The sequence below is a fragment of the Rousettus aegyptiacus genome, unplaced genomic scaffold (assembly GCF_014176215.1).
Source record: "Rousettus aegyptiacus isolate mRouAeg1 unplaced genomic scaffold, mRouAeg1.p scaffold_m13_p_5, whole genome shotgun sequence".
Taxonomy (NCBI): Eukaryota; Metazoa; Chordata; class Mammalia; order Chiroptera; family Pteropodidae; genus Rousettus; species Rousettus aegyptiacus.
In genome coordinates this window covers 107,939,317-107,959,104 of record NW_023416308.1, presented here as the reverse complement: position 1 = coordinate 107,959,104, position 19,788 = coordinate 107,939,317, and the positions used below count along the sequence as shown (strand labels likewise).

General features: G+C 36.8%; 1 protein-coding gene across 14 annotated transcripts in view; it reads left to right on the top strand.

Moving 5' to 3' along the window:
* Window positions 1–19,788, top strand: part of PHF21A (PHD finger protein 21A) — a 151,654-nt gene that overhangs the window by 94,095 nt on the left and 37,771 nt on the right. Inside the window, exon 1 of one of the 14 annotated variants that reach the window (XM_036221255.1) lies at window positions 16,473–19,733. The exons of the other annotated variants lie outside the window; for them this stretch is intronic. The gene's annotated coding sequence lies outside the window, so the exon portion shown is untranslated. Of the gene's footprint in view, window positions 1–16,472; window positions 19,734–19,788 lie in introns of those variants that run through there. 14 annotated transcript variants of the gene reach the window in all.

Sequence of the window (19,788 nt, the reverse complement as noted above, 5' to 3'; positions counted from 1 at the left end):
CGCTTAGGCAGACAGATTCCTATGGAGTTGAACTTGTTTTGAGTATCTTTAGAGGGTGAGTCTAGCAGTACGTTCATAGACTCCTTTCCATTTATATAGTGTGATTTGTGGAGGTTATTTGGAAATATTAGGAAGATCAGAAACTTGAGCCAGATGTATTCAAACTTAAAATCTGTAAAAGCTACAGTATTTTGTTGGGAGCTTATTAATTCTAGCTTTAACTTATCCTTTGCCCTAATTGTATATCCTGCTGAAAGATTCTGAACGTACTGTTTTCTTATAGTTTATTGCCTTATCGTAATTCTTGTTTGGGCTTCTGGAAACAGGGAAACAATTGAAAATGGGAAGCAGATACTGTTTAAAGCACATAGTTTATAACAGATTTAATCTAAAATCATTTGGTTCTTATAAGAACTAAATCAACAATGAACCATTAATAGGTTATTCTGGTTCCTTAGTTATAAATGTAAAATAAAATGAACATCCCAATTCTTTAATTCTTGTCTGAATTTGAATTATTTATTATTTACAAAGACCATTTTATATTACAGCTTAGCCCATTTTCAAAGTTTAAAAATTGTGCTTTTCCACAGTCATTTTGTAGGCTCTAAATAATTAAGCTTTCCCTCCCTTTTTTTCTGTTCTTAAGAGTTCTGAAGTGAAATATTTTAAAGAAATGATGAATACATTTCACATGCAAAAAAGATTCCACATTTCATTAGAAGTGATTTTTTCCTTTATTATTAAATTCATACAACTAGAAAAATTGTTTCAAAATTGATAGGATGATCTGTCTTGAGCCATAGTGGCTTAATTACACCACAAACATTATTCTTTTATTCATTGCTCATGGGGAGTAAGCGGTTGGTGCTGATGGTTCCCTTAATGTTTATTTAACCATTCCAGTGTAAGGCAGTTCAGATTCCTTAGTAAAAGATGGCTGATCGTTTCATTCACTGGTTGTACTAAAAAGCTGGGAAGAGTCAAGGGCTTATGCCAATAGTGTCAAAGTAACCTGTTTTATAAGTCAGAACAGCAAGGTCTGACTATTTGGTACTCATTAATATACAGATGAGAATTTTTGATTTTCCTTATGATCTTAGATGAAGGCTTTAACCAAAAACAGCAACTCCATAAGGTAATTTAATGTATACAAGGCATAACTGTATTGTGACTGGGTTATTTTTGTGACTTATCACCTTATGCACATATTTGTACTTACGGTTTTCATATAGGCATATATTAAAATTTAGCCCCATAATCTCCTTTTCCATCTTGAGAGAGATTTCTATGACAGAGAAATACTATTGTAAAGGAGAGAAGTAAACATCGTCGAGTATCCCTTGAGCTTATTTACTTTTCTGTGTTTCTTCTTGGGAGTAGACCTAAGAAAGAGAGGAATAATTTTGAGTGTATGTAGGTATGTGAGTGTAGAGAATGAGAGAGGGAGAGACCGTCACCTTTTCAGAAGACATTAACTCTATTTTACAAACAGATCTTTGGGTGATAAGTTCTTAGTCTTAAGGAGGAGACAGTTTAATGGAATGCTGTCTGGTCCTGGCAGGATATAGCATTTATCCACAGTAAAACTTAAGTACTGTAACAAAATAAATATTTCTGTGCTGTGCAAATGAATATGAAGGAAAATGAGTTTCTGTTGGATAAGAGGTCAAATGAGCACAGTTCTTTAAAATTGTTATGTTGAAGAAAAGGATATAGGATGTTCCATTATAGCCAGTTGTCAAATATTTTAGTTCATGAAATATCATCACTTACATGTTTTAAGTAGCTTTTAATATAATCTTAAAACAAGGACTTCCTTCTCTTCTCTCCCCACACCCTCCAATGTCTCTTCTTTTCTTTTTATTAAAGTGTAATTGACATTTAACATTATATTAGTTTTAGGTATACAACATAATAATTTGATGTTTATTTTTTATTGAGGCATAATTGACATATTAGTTTCTTATCTAATTAAAAGTGGAATCCTTTACCTTTGATCAAAAGTACAAATTTTTTGCTGTGTTGGATTACTTCAATTGGTTGTGTAGCCGCACCATCCACGATGTCAGACCACTGTTAAGAGCTCTTTTGCATTGGATTATTTAGTTTTTAAGAAGATGGATATCTGATGACATTCTTACCAGTATATATAATTCGGTGACTTAAAAAATTTAAGTAAAATATTTTTAAACTTTAAGTAAAATGGGACAAGAAAAATGGAGGAGAGGTCTTTAATCATTGGTATATCTTTTTAATTTCTACTTTGTGACTCCATTAAAAAAAACCAACTCTGTAATTTTGAAGCAGAGATTCTGAAATTACCACTTTTCCAAAAATATCACTTACAGCTGAAACTTAATATAGCTAAGCATTTTAGTTTTGGGGATGATACATATTTTCATAAAGATGTATTTCCAAATGGAAATAGCACTGAGGCTTCTGAAATAGGGAACCTTTCCAAAACAAGCTTGTGGTTGCCTGGGTGAGAATATTAGGTTGCAACACTCAAAAAGGAAATCCTGGCATAGGAAGCAATTGATGAAGGGCAAATGTCCACGGTCTAACGAAGCTTTTGAAGGCACTTATATGGGCCTGAGTGCAAGGCCTCCCTAGTACCTTTCAAATTAAAATATCATATGCGTCATGGTGTGCTGAGCCATGCTTATACTTCCATCTTTGATTCTGTTTTACATAATACACCGTTCTTATTTCTAATCTTCTATAAGTACTAGTCATCATCCAACTGAGAATTGCAGCCTTTTCTTACTCTGCCCTTCGTGAGAATGTCACCATAATGGACAGCAGGGCGGCTTTATGGTGTTTTAAAAATCAAGTTCATCAGCATTTTTAGACTGTCGTTTTATTATTTAGTGTCATTATTAGTACTCAATACTGAATATTTTATGACTAATTTTATAAAAAAATTTTTCTTCTTTGAGTGGGGATGAGGGATATATAGGCATTATCCTCATTTTGTAACAGAGGAAACTAATACTAAAGAGAGGCCAAGTGATGATGAGAGTCACTCACAAAGACGGGGTGAAAGAAAAACCAGTGCCCTGGTTTGTAAAGCTTTTTTAGCATTTGGCCCAAGCTCTTTCCTTATATAGTACAGGTACAACATTTTCATGACTGTTTTTGTTTAAATGGCACTCTGAATATACAGATTTTCTTTTCAAAACAAGAAGCATCTGAGTTTTGAAAAGGTTCTACTAAGGAAATTAGTCTTATTTTTACAACTTTCTATCTCAGACTCTCTGAAAATAATTTTAAATGGGTTTATGCCCTTTCAGGGAGAAGAAAAAGTCACAGAAGTAGACTTAACTTGATGATGGGAGTCTAAAAGAGTTGGAATTCAGTTTTCAAGCGTTAGTAAAATTTCTGCAGCAGATATGTATTTATTAAATGAATTCATTTTATTTGAATTTATTTAATTTGAGCTGCATTTTAAGTAAAATGGTACCATCAGTCTACTTAATATTGAAAATGTTAAAATTTTGTTTTGTTTTGTTTGGAGACTTCCATTATTAGTAGTGATGGAACTGTGGCTTTGGGGAAGAAGGGCCCTGAATAAGTCTGTGAACTGGGTGCTCAGTGGAGGGTGTCTGGCTGGGGGGAGGGGTGGGAGACTATCTAAATACCCTGAAATGTATGCAGAATATGTGTGTATGTGTTCATGCATATATGGCATTTTGGAGGAGAGGGTCCACATAGTTCTTCATTATGATCTTAAAGGGGTATGTGATATCCCTTTTCCCCAATGGTAAGATCCATGATCTAAATCAGTTCCCTTATTTGTTTGAATATAAAACATTTTCTTTTCCCCTCAAATGAAGAGGGTCACATGTAAATACCTTTTTCAAAATAGTACTTTTAAAAACTAGAAATGTTTGCTGAGGACTGTTCTCAAATAAATCATAATTTATATATGGAAAGTGATAATGGTAGATTACCTATTCTGTTGGAAAGTTAATAAATTTCACAAGTTGTACTAACTACAAGTTACAAATTAGTTCCTTCCTGAAACATTAGCCATTCCACAATTATTTTGAGGACTAAGTACTCTAGTTATGAAATCCAGATATAGAAACAAATCTTGAGAATGGAACAAAGGAAAAAGTCAGAGGAGCTCTCAACTCACCATTAAAACCCAGCCAGTATGCCAGATTGTAATGATTTAAATCACTAATGAAATTCATGTTGTTTGAGAGAGATTTTTTTTTCACATTAAGTGAAGTAGTAATCTTCCAGTAAAATTTAATGAAAACATTTACTCATGTAAATTGGAGCTTTATTTTTATATATTAGTTTTACGGTTTTATTTGTTTTTACTAAAAATAGTCATTTTTTTCCTTATATTTCCTCATGAAATCTTTCAGAACCACTTCTAGAAATGGCATCATTTTGCCATAAGTATTTTGTTTTCGCCCCTATCTAGTTTTTATGAAGTAGTGCTAACTCTGCCTTAATTTGATTTGGCATCCCTGCAATTGAACATTTGTAAGTATCTTGTATTATGGCCCATCTGTGTTGTCATAGAAACCAAAGACCTCCATCCTCTTCCCTCTAGTTAAAAATGGAATGCAAACAGGGCTTCAAAGTGACGTTTTTCTAGTACGAGTGACAGCCCTGTGAAGTGCAGAACAGAAAGGTTTCTTATTGGTTTTATTCTCTGATGGCCTATCGTACCAGTTAACTCTGGCGCACGCGGCTTTTCTCTTGAAAATCTGGCAAGATACTAATGGAATTTTTAAGATATATGCATCAGGGAGAAAAAAAAAGAAAGCATTTAATCCTCTTCCTGCTCTTTTCTTACATAAAAATGCAGTGTTAGCTAGCAGTGTTTTTGTTTTCTTCCCTGTGTTATTAGCTGGTCTCTTGAAGCTGTGGGACACGTGTGGCGGAAGCGCTGATTAGTCACCACAACTGTGGCTTTCATTATTAGTCTCATTTATTTCTCAGGTCAGGTGAATATGGTTTTATCTCATTAGAACCTGTAGGCTCATTGGCGAAAAGTACACTGCAGTAATTTATTAGAAGAAAATTTGTTGATATGGCAGTTCTCATGGCCCGTCTTGGACTTGATTCTAAAACATATTAGATCCCCCATATCTACCTACCACCCTGGTGGTCACAGAATCCTTGACTTTACCTTGAAGGTTTTTCAACTTCCACATTCTCTTCATCTTCTCTACCAGAACAATACATGACTTATGTGATATTTCTTCTTCTAAAGCAGCTATGTTAATAAGTTCTGGTGTGTTCTTTCAGTTGTGTTAGCAAAATGTCTGGGTTTGATGGCTAATTTAGATTTGTTGAACCACTAATGTGGCATTAGTCAAAGTTTAGAATGTCAAATTTTTATTTAAACCTAAATTTTAAATTTAGAAAATGATATAGTGATCTCTGGGAAACAAATAATGAAAAACAGACATGTAAGGTTATACGATAATAGGAATGGTTCAGAAGGGTTGGATTAAAATCATTAAACAATTGCACCCAATGAATTTTTGGTCATTTTTAAGTCTAGTTTTTGAAAGGAAAACATTAAAGTCTTTAAATAACATCTACAATTTGACTGTTACCTAGTTTCTGGTAATTGTTTACTTTCTTATCTTTAGTCCCACATCTCAACTAATGGTCATTTTCAGCAGTGAATTTAGAAGTGTTAAGATTATTATCGAATCTTGATGAGAGAGACTGCAACTCCCAGGGTAGAATAAGTAAGAGGTAGGGTTTAGCTGCTGTTATATCTAAAGGTAAGAGAATATAGTTTCGAAATAACACTGTATTCCTTGGCATATAGTTTAGAGTGAATAATTTGTTTTCATAGCATAGTGTGGGAAATGATGTAGCAGTTTCTTTATGCTAAACACGTTGCTTGCTTTTTTTAAAGTTTGCCGCCTTCACTTATAATTTGGTGGTGGTGTGTTTTGCAAGTATCAGGCAGTTGAGAGGGTTAACATCCTAGCCTCAGTTCTCCAGTCAATTTGAAAATTAGAATTTCCCTAGATCATTATTTCCATTTCTCAGTGTCTGTTAAAACAAAGATTATAGATGTTGCTAGTTGTTCATTAAATGTCATATTGCTGCAGGCTTGCAGAAGGTTGTGACTTGGCCTTAGCACAGAGGAATAGGACAAGCATTTCTATTCACCACTGCGGTGACTCATCCTCAGGAGAGAAGTTAAGGAGTTTGTGTACACTGGAGACGGTAGGGCCTAGAACAAAAGGAAATGTGATAATTTCTCACCCACTAAGATTCAGAAATTCTCATGCAAGTATCACTCCTCTCATCCCTGTGCTTTGTCATCACCAGTTATTTGTTGCTAATAAGCAACATAATATTTTGTTCTTTCAAATCTGTTTTTAAGTATATTTCTGTATGTCATCAACATAGTTTTTCCTCCTCCAACCACCAGCCTAGGAACTGCTCAGCTTCCTCTAAATTATACATTTTTTGGTCCTCTAAATACATTTTTAAATTTCCTTTCTAAAATGGACATGCATTTTCAGGTGCATTTGTTAGAAACAATATAGATGATTCTAAATTTTATATTCTTAAATGAAAAGAATAGTCTTCTTAATTATAAAGAATAGAGCCCAGTGGAAGTATATACATGCCTTTTCATTGGGTACATATTTGTTTATTAAGGGACCTCTAATCAACCATTAGCATCTAAACTTGCCTTACTCCATTTCTCCAAAATAATAATTTTTAATTATTATAGATAGCCCACATTTGTTTCTGTCTCAAAATTTTTTTCTTGGATTTACCTCAAAATGTACACTCTACCAGATTTGATCTTGTATTCTATTTGTGGCTCCACTTTCTGTATTTATTGCTCTCTGCTCTGTTTACATATGTTTTAATTTTCCAATAATCTTACTTGTTAATATTCTATAAGAAATGTTATAGTTCTTTTGCATATGTACTTCTAGCTCCTGAACTAGCTATATAAACTTTTTAAAAAATTAAATAACTTTTTAATATTATACCACAACATCTAATAGAATACTATATACTCTCTAGGGATATTCAATAAATATTGCCTTGAAACTTTATACTTCCCACCACCCTAGTCATGGTCCTAATATCCTTTCAAATCTAAGATGAGAGAGTGATTAGCAAAATGTATGCAAAATAGCAAGCAAACTGATAGTTGTGGGTGGATCAAAGGATGTTCTGAGAACCTTTTCTAATGCTGCTTTAAATTTGTGTGCTAATAACACAGATGGAAACCCATCAATGAGTAAGTTGCCAATCTTTAAAACAAAGAAGACCAGAATGGTTTGTATTTGCAGTTTATGTTCTTGTCTTCTGGGATTCAGTAATCTTTTTAGCCTCTCTCCACAGTAGTACATGTGTATGCCTGGGTAGCAGGCTGATTGCTGCTGATGGTACTAAAATATTTCGATAGGAGCAAAACTGTGCTGCCACCTTCCTCGTAAGCCCAGTGTTCAGAAATGACCTGTTTGCGCTTGGGCCTGTGTATCTTTTTTTTTTTTTTTTTTTTTACAAGAGCACTAGAACAAGGTCTGACTCTAGTTGATTGAAGTGGTAGTTCTAGGTTCTGATAAGAGGACCTATTGCTGGTGAGGGGGTTTGAAAATGCAGAACGAGTTTGCAGCGTGAGGCAGGTCTTCCTAGCAGCAGGTTGATTTGCACCGTGAGACAAGCAGCACATATAAACAGATGGCCCAACAATGAGTCAGAGCAACAGATCCTGAGCAGGTAGATTGGCTTTTGCCTGATTCTTAACATGATTATAGAGAGTGGAATTTTAATGTCTGCCACTTTTCAAATGAAAAACAAGTACTTAGTGAAAGAAATTCTATCCATTGGGAAATGAAAAATATGCATTATTTGGTAGAGGAGAAATCTGACTGCCACTGGATCTGGACATTGAAAAACCAACATTTTTGGGAGCTGCTTCGTATAGGCTCAGTCCAGCTTTATCTTTTGGCATGTGACTATTCAGCATTATTATGCCTAATGCTTCAGCATGTGATGTACAAGAAAATATTAAAATTACGTCTTTGATATTGAGTTTTAAAGAATTATGAACTATTTAGTTGCAAGCACAAGTCTGATGTTTGGGTTAAGAAACATTTTTTAAAAGGATACCGTGGTGGTAAGTGTCATAAAAACTTACAGTAACCTACGTTTATAATGGTGTTAAGCAAAAGAAAAATAATAAGGGAAAAGTCCTTCAGTTTCATACATAAAGCATTGAAAAAGGAAGAGTATAGTAGAATTCCCAGATCTAATCATCTATCTTCAAAATGTAAATGTAAACAATCATTTCTCTGCCAAACACTTTCAGAAGTACTAAGCATCTCATTAATTTTCAAAAACAAGATTTGCTGTAGTTTTATATCTCTAAAAAAGTGTTTTAAATATAACATTTGATGAAAAATGCCATGCCACTCCTAACCTGTTGATCTTCCTTAGGTCACTGTGGTTAGGGATGTACCTAGAAACACACACTACCACAGAGACTTTATTCTGAGATGTTGTGATAGCTGTGAATGCTGTTGGTTAGTTAAGACAGAGGTATGAGTATAGCTACCTTTTGTTCCCAAGTGATTGGGATCCTATTCAAAATTAATTGTGCCAGCACCTACTTCTCAAATTGGCTTTTGTTTTATGTGCTCGAGCGTGTAACACCTAGCCTTTGCTCAGGGTGGAGAAAGCACTGATGTACCTTAGTGCATCTGGAAAGTAGTGTTCCAGGCACTGTATTAAAAACTCTGGAAGAATACATCATTAATGGAATAGGTCTCTCGGTCTCGCTCGCTTGCATGCGCTTGTGTGCGCGTGCACGCACGCTCGCTCTCTCTCTCAAAAAGAGAAATTACTTACATCACCACTGTCAAGGATAGAGATAGACTTAATGCTAGTTCTTAACCATTTTTTTTTTAAATGAGTTACTGAGAGAACCATAAGGAGAAATACTTTAGTGAGTAAATTACCTTCACAACATGCAGCTTGTAGACACCAATGTGATCTAATTGTAATATAGATCACCTGTAATTGTATCACCCTGTAAGCTTTAGTAAATTGAATACATTTCTTATGGGATGCCACATTATCAAAAGGTAGAAAAATAATAATAAATTAGGTTTTGATACTATAAGGATTACCAGAAGATTTTCGAATCACTTTGGGTTTAAAATAAGCTCCCATCATCTGTTTGCTGGTTTCCGGCTTTACATTTTGGTTTGTTTTTGTCTACACATGTATAATTGAGCTGAATATGTGTGCCAATAAGTAGAGGAGCTTCGTAGCTGCGTTCAGCTTCTGCTTAAGTCTGCAGTATTAAAGTGTTCTTTTTGTTGCATGTGCTGCTCTTGCAGACTCTGTAGAGCCTTATCAAATGCAGCCAGTTGGTGCTGCTGGTATGAAAGCACAGGGGAGCTCTCATGTGGAAGGTTAATGGAGTGTAATTATAAAGAAAAATGAACTGCTCAACCACTCTATCTCACTCTACCTGCACCAGGAGTGACAAGTGTTCTGATCTTTTATAAATCCTGGAGCAGAGGTTTAACCATCTAAAATTATGACAGTATAACTGTCACACAAACAAACACCCTGTGAAGTATAGGTATGCACCCCTGTGTAGGAATGATTCCTTCCAGTTATAGGGAGTCCCAGTTAGGAAAGAAGCACCTTCAGCCATCAAAAAAATCTGCTTGTTAAACATTGTACTTTCGTGTCACTTCTTCTTTTCCACTTAATTTATTCCATTTTCTTTTCGTAAGGATGCTTTCTCCCTTCTGATTAGTGGCAAGGCTGATAGCCTGCATACGAGTAGGTCCATTCCACTGTGTATCCATCAGATGACAAATATCTTTGCTTTCTCTAAGTAGGTCTGTCACACTTGCCCCCATAGTCCTCCTTAAATCAATTGGGTTCTTTTTAAACGGGATGTAAATAATTGCCTCCTCATTCTCAGCATCTAAGCGGAGTAGGCTGTAGGAAGCTCGAGTATTGTCTAACAAGTCTTTTGTGTGGCATAGAGATCATATACGTTTCTGATGAGCTCAAGATAGAGTTAGAGCCTTGTGTCCTTTGGTTGAAAATGTCACAGGGAGAATATTTCGTAAGGAAAACAAAACTGGGAGGAACAAGGACAGAGAAGGACCAAGGAGACATTCAAAGGCTGTGATGACTAGACAAATCTGGGTTACTGGTGTGTCACATGTCACATTGCCAGTGAATGTTGCAAAGTCGTTGTGCCACTGGAACATCCGAAGGGTAAGCGGAGCCGGATTGCAGAGGGTTGATTTAGTGCTTTTGCCAGCTCAGCACAGAGTTGGAATAAGGTGTCGCAGAGTGATGCACCACCAACAAAACCCCTGACATCTTGTTCTTACCAAGTCTAAAACATAACCACTCTTGGCGAGGCTGTGCTGCCTACTGAGATAAGTAAATTCAGCATCACATACATTAGGCCTGTGGAGACTAAGCAGAAGTGATGGCCGTGTCACTCGCACAGCAGTCTTATTGACTGAGCCTTGGTCTTGTGTGATGGTGGGGGAGGGGCAGCCAGGATTTCTGGTAGCAGCTCTGAAAGTGGGAAGCTGATTTCAAACCTCTCTGTGTGGTTTATAATGTTGTTTTCTCAGCACCTTTGCATATGGGTTTTGATCATCTATGTTGTATTTTAAAAGCAAGATAGCCATATAGTTTTCATGGCAGTAGGATTAATCTGTTAGTGAATAAAAATTTTAAACCAGCTTTATACGAGTGGCTAGCAAGCAAAGTTTGCTGTGATTCACTCCTTTAAAAACCCACTGGGACCCAACATTTTACCGGTCTAAATGTTGCCAATGTACATTAAATTTATTAAATTGAAGTCATTGTTTCAGAATTGAAGTTTGGGGCTTGAGGCTGGAAGGTTAGAAATAGCATCTTAAAATTGTCCATCATACTTCATAGATGAGGAAGCATTTCATTCTCTTGGGTTGGCTCCATGTGTATCCCTGCTCAGCTGCCAGAGAAAATATCTTTGATGACAAAAATACAGTCTCTCTGGCATTTTGGAGCAAGTTATCCAGCACTGCACAGTCCCTTTAAGAACACGCCCAGCCCTTCCAAGTGCACACAGCAGTTTATAGGAACTTCACCTGAGATTGGACGCTGTGGGTAGAATTTGCTCCAGACCCATCTCTTGAGCTGTCCATGCCTCATCTCTGGCTGACCTGTTTCCTGCCTTGACTGAATCCTCTGGCTCCTTTCCTGCTTGACCCCTTCATTTCGTTACGCAAGTTACTCGTCTTTCTTGGCTCTAAGTGGCCTTTGTTTCCTAGCTGTTTACTGTATCTAGAGACTGATGTTCAACAAAAGACATCTCTCTGCCTGGCCCAACTTCCCTCACCGGTGTACTCTACATTCAGTCAGTCCACTTGGATAACACCCAACCTCCTGTCAGCCCCAGAAGAGTTGGTTCAGACAAATGAACTCCAGCTCTTTGTTCAGTGAACAGAGAGCTTCATTCACACTAGTTTTCCGCAGTATAGGGAGTCCATATTCTAGTGCCATTTTACTGTTAGGTAACTGTGTAAATTTTGATTGGTCATCAGTCGCCATATGTCTTAGTTTCCCTGTCTGAATCCATGACAGTTGCCTTAATCCACCCCCACATATTTGTGAGAATCTTATTTGATAAGAGAGTGAAAATGTACAGTTGTAAAGAGCTATATAATCATCACATCACTAGGGAAATATTTGTAGAAAATGGTCTCATCATTTTTTATTTAGGGTTCACTTAGATAAAATATTAAATAATCCATATGTTTATAACATGAATTTCTTTTTTTCTTAATTATATAAATGATTTAGACAAATCTGAGTACTCAGAAACAAGAACCAGTTAAGTGCAAGAGATGTTTCTAGTGTTTTGGTTGGATTCCAAATCTGATGATTACATTTTGCTTACTAGAATTCCCTGGGTAGCTTCAACAAGGTAGCTTTCATTTTACTGACCTCTACAATGAGGCTGTTTAAACAGCTGCTTTCTTCAGCCCTGGAGACAGCTATGGTTCGGTGATAGAGAAACTGATTCCAGTTCATTCTTACGTCAATGTTACATGGTGGGGAGGGGTTTAAATGATCTGTAAGTACTTTAAGCTGTTTTGATAAAGTTGGCACAATTATGGGACATATTATTACTGAAATTTTCTTTATATTTTATAAATAGTTATCTGTCTCCCCGTATCTTCAGATATTTTATCTTATCATATTCTTCTCAGTACTGATTGATTACTTGCTCTTTATGTCTGTGCTTCTTCCCCCTAAAAGTCACACCCCAGCCTTTTCACAGTGGTGAATTGTGATCAACCAGAAAACCTTTTTAATTTTTGGGTTATCTGAAATCCTTTTTGACTCACTTCTTATTGTTGAAAATTTTTCTAAGTAATGTTGGATTCCCCTCCTAGTAACTACAGTTCAGTGAATGTAATTACTGTCTAGGGGTCAAGAACTGGTAGCCTGTGGGCATAATCTAACCAGCAGAGATATTTTGTTTGACTCAAAACATTAAAAGCAATCCTTACATTCATGCCGTTAGACAGGGCATTCCCTCTCCAGTTGACCTTGGTCCCCATTGCTTCTTATTATCTCATAGCTGGCCAGCTTCATTCACATGTAGTACCTGCCTGACCCCAGTTCCATGTGAATGTTCGATCCCTGTATAAAACCATTCTTTAATGATTTAGTTTCTCTAGTGTGTCAGGGTCATCATTGGGAGCATTAGTTTTCTTTTACAGTGCTTATTTGTAGAGGTAGAAAGTATAATCAAGAGACTGTATTCTTGTCATTCAAAGAGTCATAGAATTTTAAGCAGAAGAGAATGTCGAAGATAGAGTGGAGAAGCTGAGACCAAGATCAGGTAGATAATTCACCCAAGGTCACAAACCTAGTTTAATAACAGCTGCAAAACTGGAACCCAGATTTCTTGATTTCCTAAAAGCAGAATGGGAACACACACACACACACATACACACACACACACACACACACACACACACACACACACACACACACAGTTTTCCCCTAAGTGTTTTTTGTGGTTTGCTGTATTATGTAGTGTATAGGTGTCGGGGAGGGAGGGTATGGAATTCGATATCAGAAACTAGAACTATTAAGTCTGACTCTGCCTGACTTGAGACCTAGGTCAAGTCACTTCGATGCTCAGAATCTCATTGTACTAGGTGGCAGGTAATTGCTATCTGATATTATTGCTGTTGTTTTTATTGTAACTATTATAGAACTCACCAGCTGCCACATTAGACTGAAAATCAAGAGAACTACTGTGGTATATTCAGACAATGGAATATTATTTGGCAGTAAAAAGAAATGAGCTATCAACCTATGAAAAGACGTGTAGGAACTTGAACTGCATATTACTCAGTGAAAGAAGTCCATTAGAAAAGACTACTTGATGTATGATTCCAACTACATCACATTGTGGAAAAGGCAGAATTATGGAAATAGTAGAATGATCAGTGGTTGCCAGGGCTTAGGGGAAGAGAAATGAATAGGCAGAGCACAGAGAATTTTTAGGACAGTGAAATTATTCCATATAATGCTACAGTGCTGGATATATGTCATTATATGTTTGTCAGAATACAAAGGATGTATAACATTAAGAGTGAACCCTAGTGTAAACTATGGATTTTGGGTGATGATGATATGTCAGCGTAGGTTCATCAGTTTTAACAAATGTGCCATTCTGGTAGGGATGTTGATAGTAAGGGAAGCTATGGGTCAGGAGGCAGGGAGTTTATAGGAATTCTCTGCACCTTTCACTCAGTTTTACTGTGAACTTAAAACTGCTCTAAGAAGTCTTGTTTTGTAAAAAAAAAACCAAGGGACTGGTCTTATGTTCAGTTCAGTGTCCTTGTCTTGGATGAACCTGCACCTCAGTAATTGTGCTGGATACGGAAATGGGAGAACAATATAGTAAAGGATTGAGCTACATGTACTTCACTACGAAGAAGTAAGCTAAAAGAAGATAAAAATAACAAATCATTTTTATTGCGGTCATTCCATCTTTTCTAAAACTTGAAGAGTGTGTATGCGTGCGTGTGTGTGAAGACTTTAAATATTCATGTAGAGATTTGTCAATTGGATTTACCGATTTTCATAGCCTATGAAAAATTATTTTTTTCACACAAGATTTAATAAAATACTTAAAATTTTAATTAAGTGTTTTTTATTCAGTAAGAGATTATTCATGCCTTCTTCTAGCTGAATCTCTATCTCTCTTTAATAAAAACTTCTAGTACTGACAATTTAAAACAATGAGGCAACCCTGCCCTGAAAGTCTGAAAGATGAGTTCAGGTTTCTTCTGTCTCTGATGCAGAAAACCCAAACTAAATACAGAGTAGTGCAAATCATCCTTCATCACGTGTCTTGGAAGATCCAATCCCTTGAAGTTACCCATCCCTCATCTTGGCAGCCTACATAGGTGATAGAATTGCTCTCTCAGTGTTGTTTTATGTGGGGTCTTGTCAGAAAGTAAATTTGTAACACTTAATTTTTCTCTTCCAGTGGTTGTAACAAATACTTCCTGATAAACTACTGAGTTAGTGAATACTTTGTGAAATTAAGAGATACTCATTCAGTAGCTTTGAAATCTTTTTATAGCTGTGTGTTTATGCTGTTACTGTAGATGATATAAATTATGTTTTTAAGTATCAAGAGTGTATCGTCGAGGATGTACTTTTGTTAAAATATTTCCCAATTCAAATTTCAGTGTTTAGAGATTTATGAAACTTATTTAAATGTAAGGAAAATATTACATTTCACCATAGGATATTCTCTGTCTAATGTATCCTGCCTCACAGAGATATTATTCTAATACCATTATCTATCTTTTTCTCTATTTTAAGAAAAAAACTGCTGAATCGAAGATTGTTAAAATGTGTCCTTGCCTTTAGAAATGATTTATCCGTGTCTTAGTATATGTATTTTGTGTAGAATTTGTTTAAATACTCTGTTATATCTTCTTTCAGCATCTGATTCTTTCTTGTGTTTCTGGGAAAAGAGGGCTTCCTGCATTACCACAAATTGTACCCAGGGCTTGGAGTCGGCAAAACAATCTGTTTTATCTGAGCAGTGTTCCACAAAATGATAGAGGTTTTTGGTTTGGTTCCTCTCTTTCCCTCCCCCCATTCTAGGGTCATTACTGTGCTCAAATTGTATTTTCATATCCCACTTGTCAGGGACAGCCCCAGCGCAGCCATTTCCAATCATCGTTCTTTTGTGAGGAAAACCACAGCAGCTTCAGGGCAGAGCAATGAGAGAATTTCTGTCGTGCATGGGACAACTGACATTAACAAGGCAATGCTGCCTTTTAAGTTGTGGGGCAGAGTGGTGGAATGATGGATGACGAGCTGGTGGTGTGTGCAGGTCTGTAACAGATAGTTACGGAGGGGCATGCGCTTTGCTGAACTAGAGCTTAATTTACAAATTAATAGCCTCCATGTCATATCTCATTGTGTGGTACAAACACAATGATTCAGGCACTTTTTATTTTAGCAAGCAACTAAATTATGCAGATTATAAATGGTTCTTAATTTTTTTTTTTTTCTGTTCTCATTAATGTATCTAAGGGTCTTTTCTAGGTCAGGTTACATTTAAATTGGACATCTATTTTTTATATTCAGAATATAGCCCTGAACCACTATAGAGATGTAAGAAATCTGGCCTGTACCTAGATTTCTACACAGGGAAGTAATCCCTACTGTGTTTGATTTCTGAGATTGAAAGGCAACAGGTATCATTGTCCTTTTTAATCCTGTACTTTGAGCAATTCTCATTAAAAAAAAATAGTTTGAACTAATAGATGTTAAAAAATCAAGTGTTTGAAATATAATTGGCATTGGAAATGAAAGTCCCGTTTAATTAGCTGTTGCTCTGAGTTAAAAATTCATACTAGACAAATCGTAGTATTCATTGGTTATCATCCCTTATTTTCACATTGCCCTCAACAGTTTCCTAAACATTTCTCACCATTAATTCATTTGCCCCTCAACACTTTTGTGAAGCAAGCTTAGTGTTTCAAAGAGATGTAGAGAAATGTAGGCCAACTGGGTTCTGATTTTGGCTTCTTTGGTCTTCTATTATAGGGAATTGTATTACAACTGTCATTCCCAGCATGCAGTGCTCTTTTTTATTCTGTCTGTTTTTACTATTTTGCCCTAGCATCTAGGTATGTTACATATTGGAAAACTGTAGTTCTCCAGGGGCCACATCTCTCTTGTGTGCAACAGCTACACTCTTTTCTTGTGATGCAAGTTAAAGGCGGCCAGCCCCCAGGTTCTTAGAATCGTCCCTGGATATAGGTGTAGTTTGACTCTAGCAGCCCTCTCTTTTATAGTCATGCATAAGGAGTGTGTGTGTGGGGGCGGGGGGGAGGGGGAGGAGCGGGGGAGGGGTAGAGCTTACCTATTAGAGCGTGAATGAACTAAACTAGAAGAATGTAAACTGCATTTTAATCAGGCTATCAAATAAAGGATCTAATCCCCTATGGAGATGGAATATAAATCCCATTGATATGAATAAAAGGTCTGTTCTCCTGTGGAGATGGAATTGGTGTGTAAAACCTCTTGATGTAAATGTGTGTGTGTGTTAAAGAAGAGTAAACCCCAAAGAATATTTTTTTAATTAAAAAGTAAGCCCAAGTCTGATCAGTACCATGACATATGTGTTCTCCACCATCTGTTAAGCATCTATGTAGAGAAGTTTGAACTTTGTCAAAAAAGAAAAAAACAAAAACAAAACAAAACAAAAAAAAACCCCACATAGTTCCAGCTGCTGCTGTTCTTAATTCATTTACATTGTACTGTAAAAATTCCATGGCACCTTGCAGAACTATAAAATAATTATCTGTGTTCCAAACTGTCTTAAGACCAAACATCCCCTTTAGTAGACAACAACATATATACAGACAGTTCCCTGTATAAGATAAGGTTATAGATACTGCTTCTGCCAAACAGGTGGTATTTTTAAAGAATATATTCCTTTTTAAGGAATTTTAAAAGGTTAGAAGCTATTTGCTGATTCTGACCCTGAAACTGAACATCGGGGAGTTTGGGGGAACCCTTCTTGTGCCTTACGAAATGAATAAAGCACAACTATGTTTAGCTAAGAATATTTTTATAGCTGCTGCCACCAGTATTCCTCCTCTTCTGCCGTCCGAATTCTGCCCTGTATGTCTCCCCTGGAACATTCCCTCTAATAACTTCCATGTATATTCTCCCATTGCCTTTCACTTACCGCATTAAGAAGGAACTTGTTTAGAGTTTATTGCTTCTTTTCCCTGTGTTTTAGTTCATAAAATGGTGGAATCTTTACTTAATTTAGTAACACATACCTTTTACTTTAGATTGTAATTTCATCATTGTTATGCCGGTTATACCCTATTCTTTAGAGGGTAATTAGTGTTAGCATTCTGGAGACTGGCATCATATCTCCTTCCTGCGTTTTTACCATTGATGAATATTGGTGTTACTTATAAATGCAGTGATTGAATTTCAGTCAGACACAGTAGAAAGTTTTTGTTTCTTCGAGTACATTCTGACTTCATCAACAGGTGTATATTTGTCATGTTAGTTTTTCTGCACACAAAATTTTTAGTTTCTCTGGTTTCATTTGAGAAATTGGTTAGTCTGAAGACCTGGAAAATTTTTTCACATTTTATGTATGAAGATGGGTAAGATTTGTTCTTGACTTTCTGGATTTGTGAAATTAAAAATCTCTGTCATCCTCTCGTATGAAGGGTGAAAGTATGAAAGGTGAAGAAAAGGGTGAATTTTTAAGGCAATATTATGTAAGAAGATGTCCGAGTGGGTGTGGCCCTCTCATGATTGATATAAAAGAGATAATGCCAACTAGAACACAAACAAATTGAGTGTAGAAAAGCAAAAAAAGGCACTGACATCCAGGAGGGCAGGGCCTGTGCCTGGAGTTTCTTTTGAGAGAAGCTTTCCAAAATTTGTGTGAGTTTGATAGAAATAAACTGGCGGCTTGGTTGGAGGGTGGAGGCTGGCCTTCCTTTGCTCCATCTTTCTTCTGTATTGACCAAGGCCATGGACCTTGGAGTGAGTGACTAACTTAGGAAAACAAGAACCTGATTTTCAGTTGAATTGGGCCTATAAACTTTTGTATTTTTCTTTAGGAATCTGTTTTGCTGTCGTGCAAACACATTCATAATATCGCTGAATGACACAGAATTGATCACCATGACTACCTGTCTCAGAAACTGTGACTTGAAGTGTCAGAGGCTCTGAACTCTTCTGCCTGAACAAACCCTGATGAAACCTAGTGATGTGCATGCCAAGGGAATCTGAGGCTTGGAATTACATGCTGGGTTTATGAAGCAGTTCTTGGCAGATGGATTGAAGGGGGCGGTACTAGCCATTCTGGATGCCTGGCACATTGGCCCGTTGTTTATAGAAAATATATTAAGGAGAGAAGATAAGTTATTAACTTTTCTCCCTTCTGCCTTCATTCTTTCCAGCTTTTCCTCTTCCATTTTCTTCATTTTTTCTCTTTCTTTTAACTCCCTTTAACTTATTAGTGAATGATAAATGGCAAAGCTTCAGGATAATGTTCCAAGATAATTAGCTACATTTAAAGGTCTCCGTTATATGTGAATAACATTGAAGGTATCCAGTTGTTTATGTCAGCATAACCTTCATTAATGATCATCAGAAGTTGATTTCTTTGTTTAAAACACATAATGATAAAAGTATACTTACTCTCTATGGAGACGAGAGGATACTTAGCAACTTTGCTTGATACCGTACAGCTAAGGTTTATGAAATATTATGGCTGTCTTCTCTTGCTGCCACTCAGAACTGGGACTGACTCAGATCAGGGTCCTGCTTGGGTTAATATGATTTTTGTGTTTTCAAGACTGAACTAGAACAAGACTGGATTGTGGGACTTAGAAAAGCCAACAAATATATTCAACAACTCTCTTTTATTAGCCAGTCTTTAACAGAGTGTGCCCAGCCTCTGTACACCTAAGGAGCACCTTCACTGCCGCGCTTACCTGACTTTAGACCATTGGTTTCCAAAATGCAGTGATAGACGTTTAAGTTATGGAAGACATCAGGGCTTCCCCTGGAAACTTGATTGAAAAAAAAATTTCACAGATATGCACAACTACACACTTGGTATTCTTTTAGTCTTTTGGTAAACACAGCAAGGAGTGCAGAAGAGATGCATGTCTTAGGAGCACTCTGAAGTACGCCAGAGCCTTCTTTCAAAGAAAACTTTACCCAGCTCCTATGATCTGACCCGTGTCCAGTCTGCACAGCTCTCTTATTTTTCCTCCCCTCGAGGACTAATGTAAGTTTGCAAATATTTCGAACCCTCCTTCCCCTGCCCCCTTGGTTCCACGGGCTTTGTTTCAGGGCCTGGGGGAGGAACAGTTGTGAATGCAGTGTGACTCACTGACTCCCACTTCCCTGATTCTGGTTCTGATTGGTCGTCACCTTGTTCTAGCCATATGGCTGCGGAGTACTCTAGCCTGCATCCCTTTCTCTTTCCTTCCCCTACTGTTCCCTTCTGGTGTACACAACACTGGGAGTGGGTTCCGGGCTTTGTCTCTTGCCTGTAGTTTACCCCAGTTGGGCAGTAAGTAGGAGAGCACACTGTATTTCCTAAGGATGGCGGTAGAGGAGAAAAACACCTTTTCCTTTTGTGCCTGGTATAGTAATCATTTAGTTTCCTGTGCTGTTTTTGTTCAAAATTTATTTTTTGGC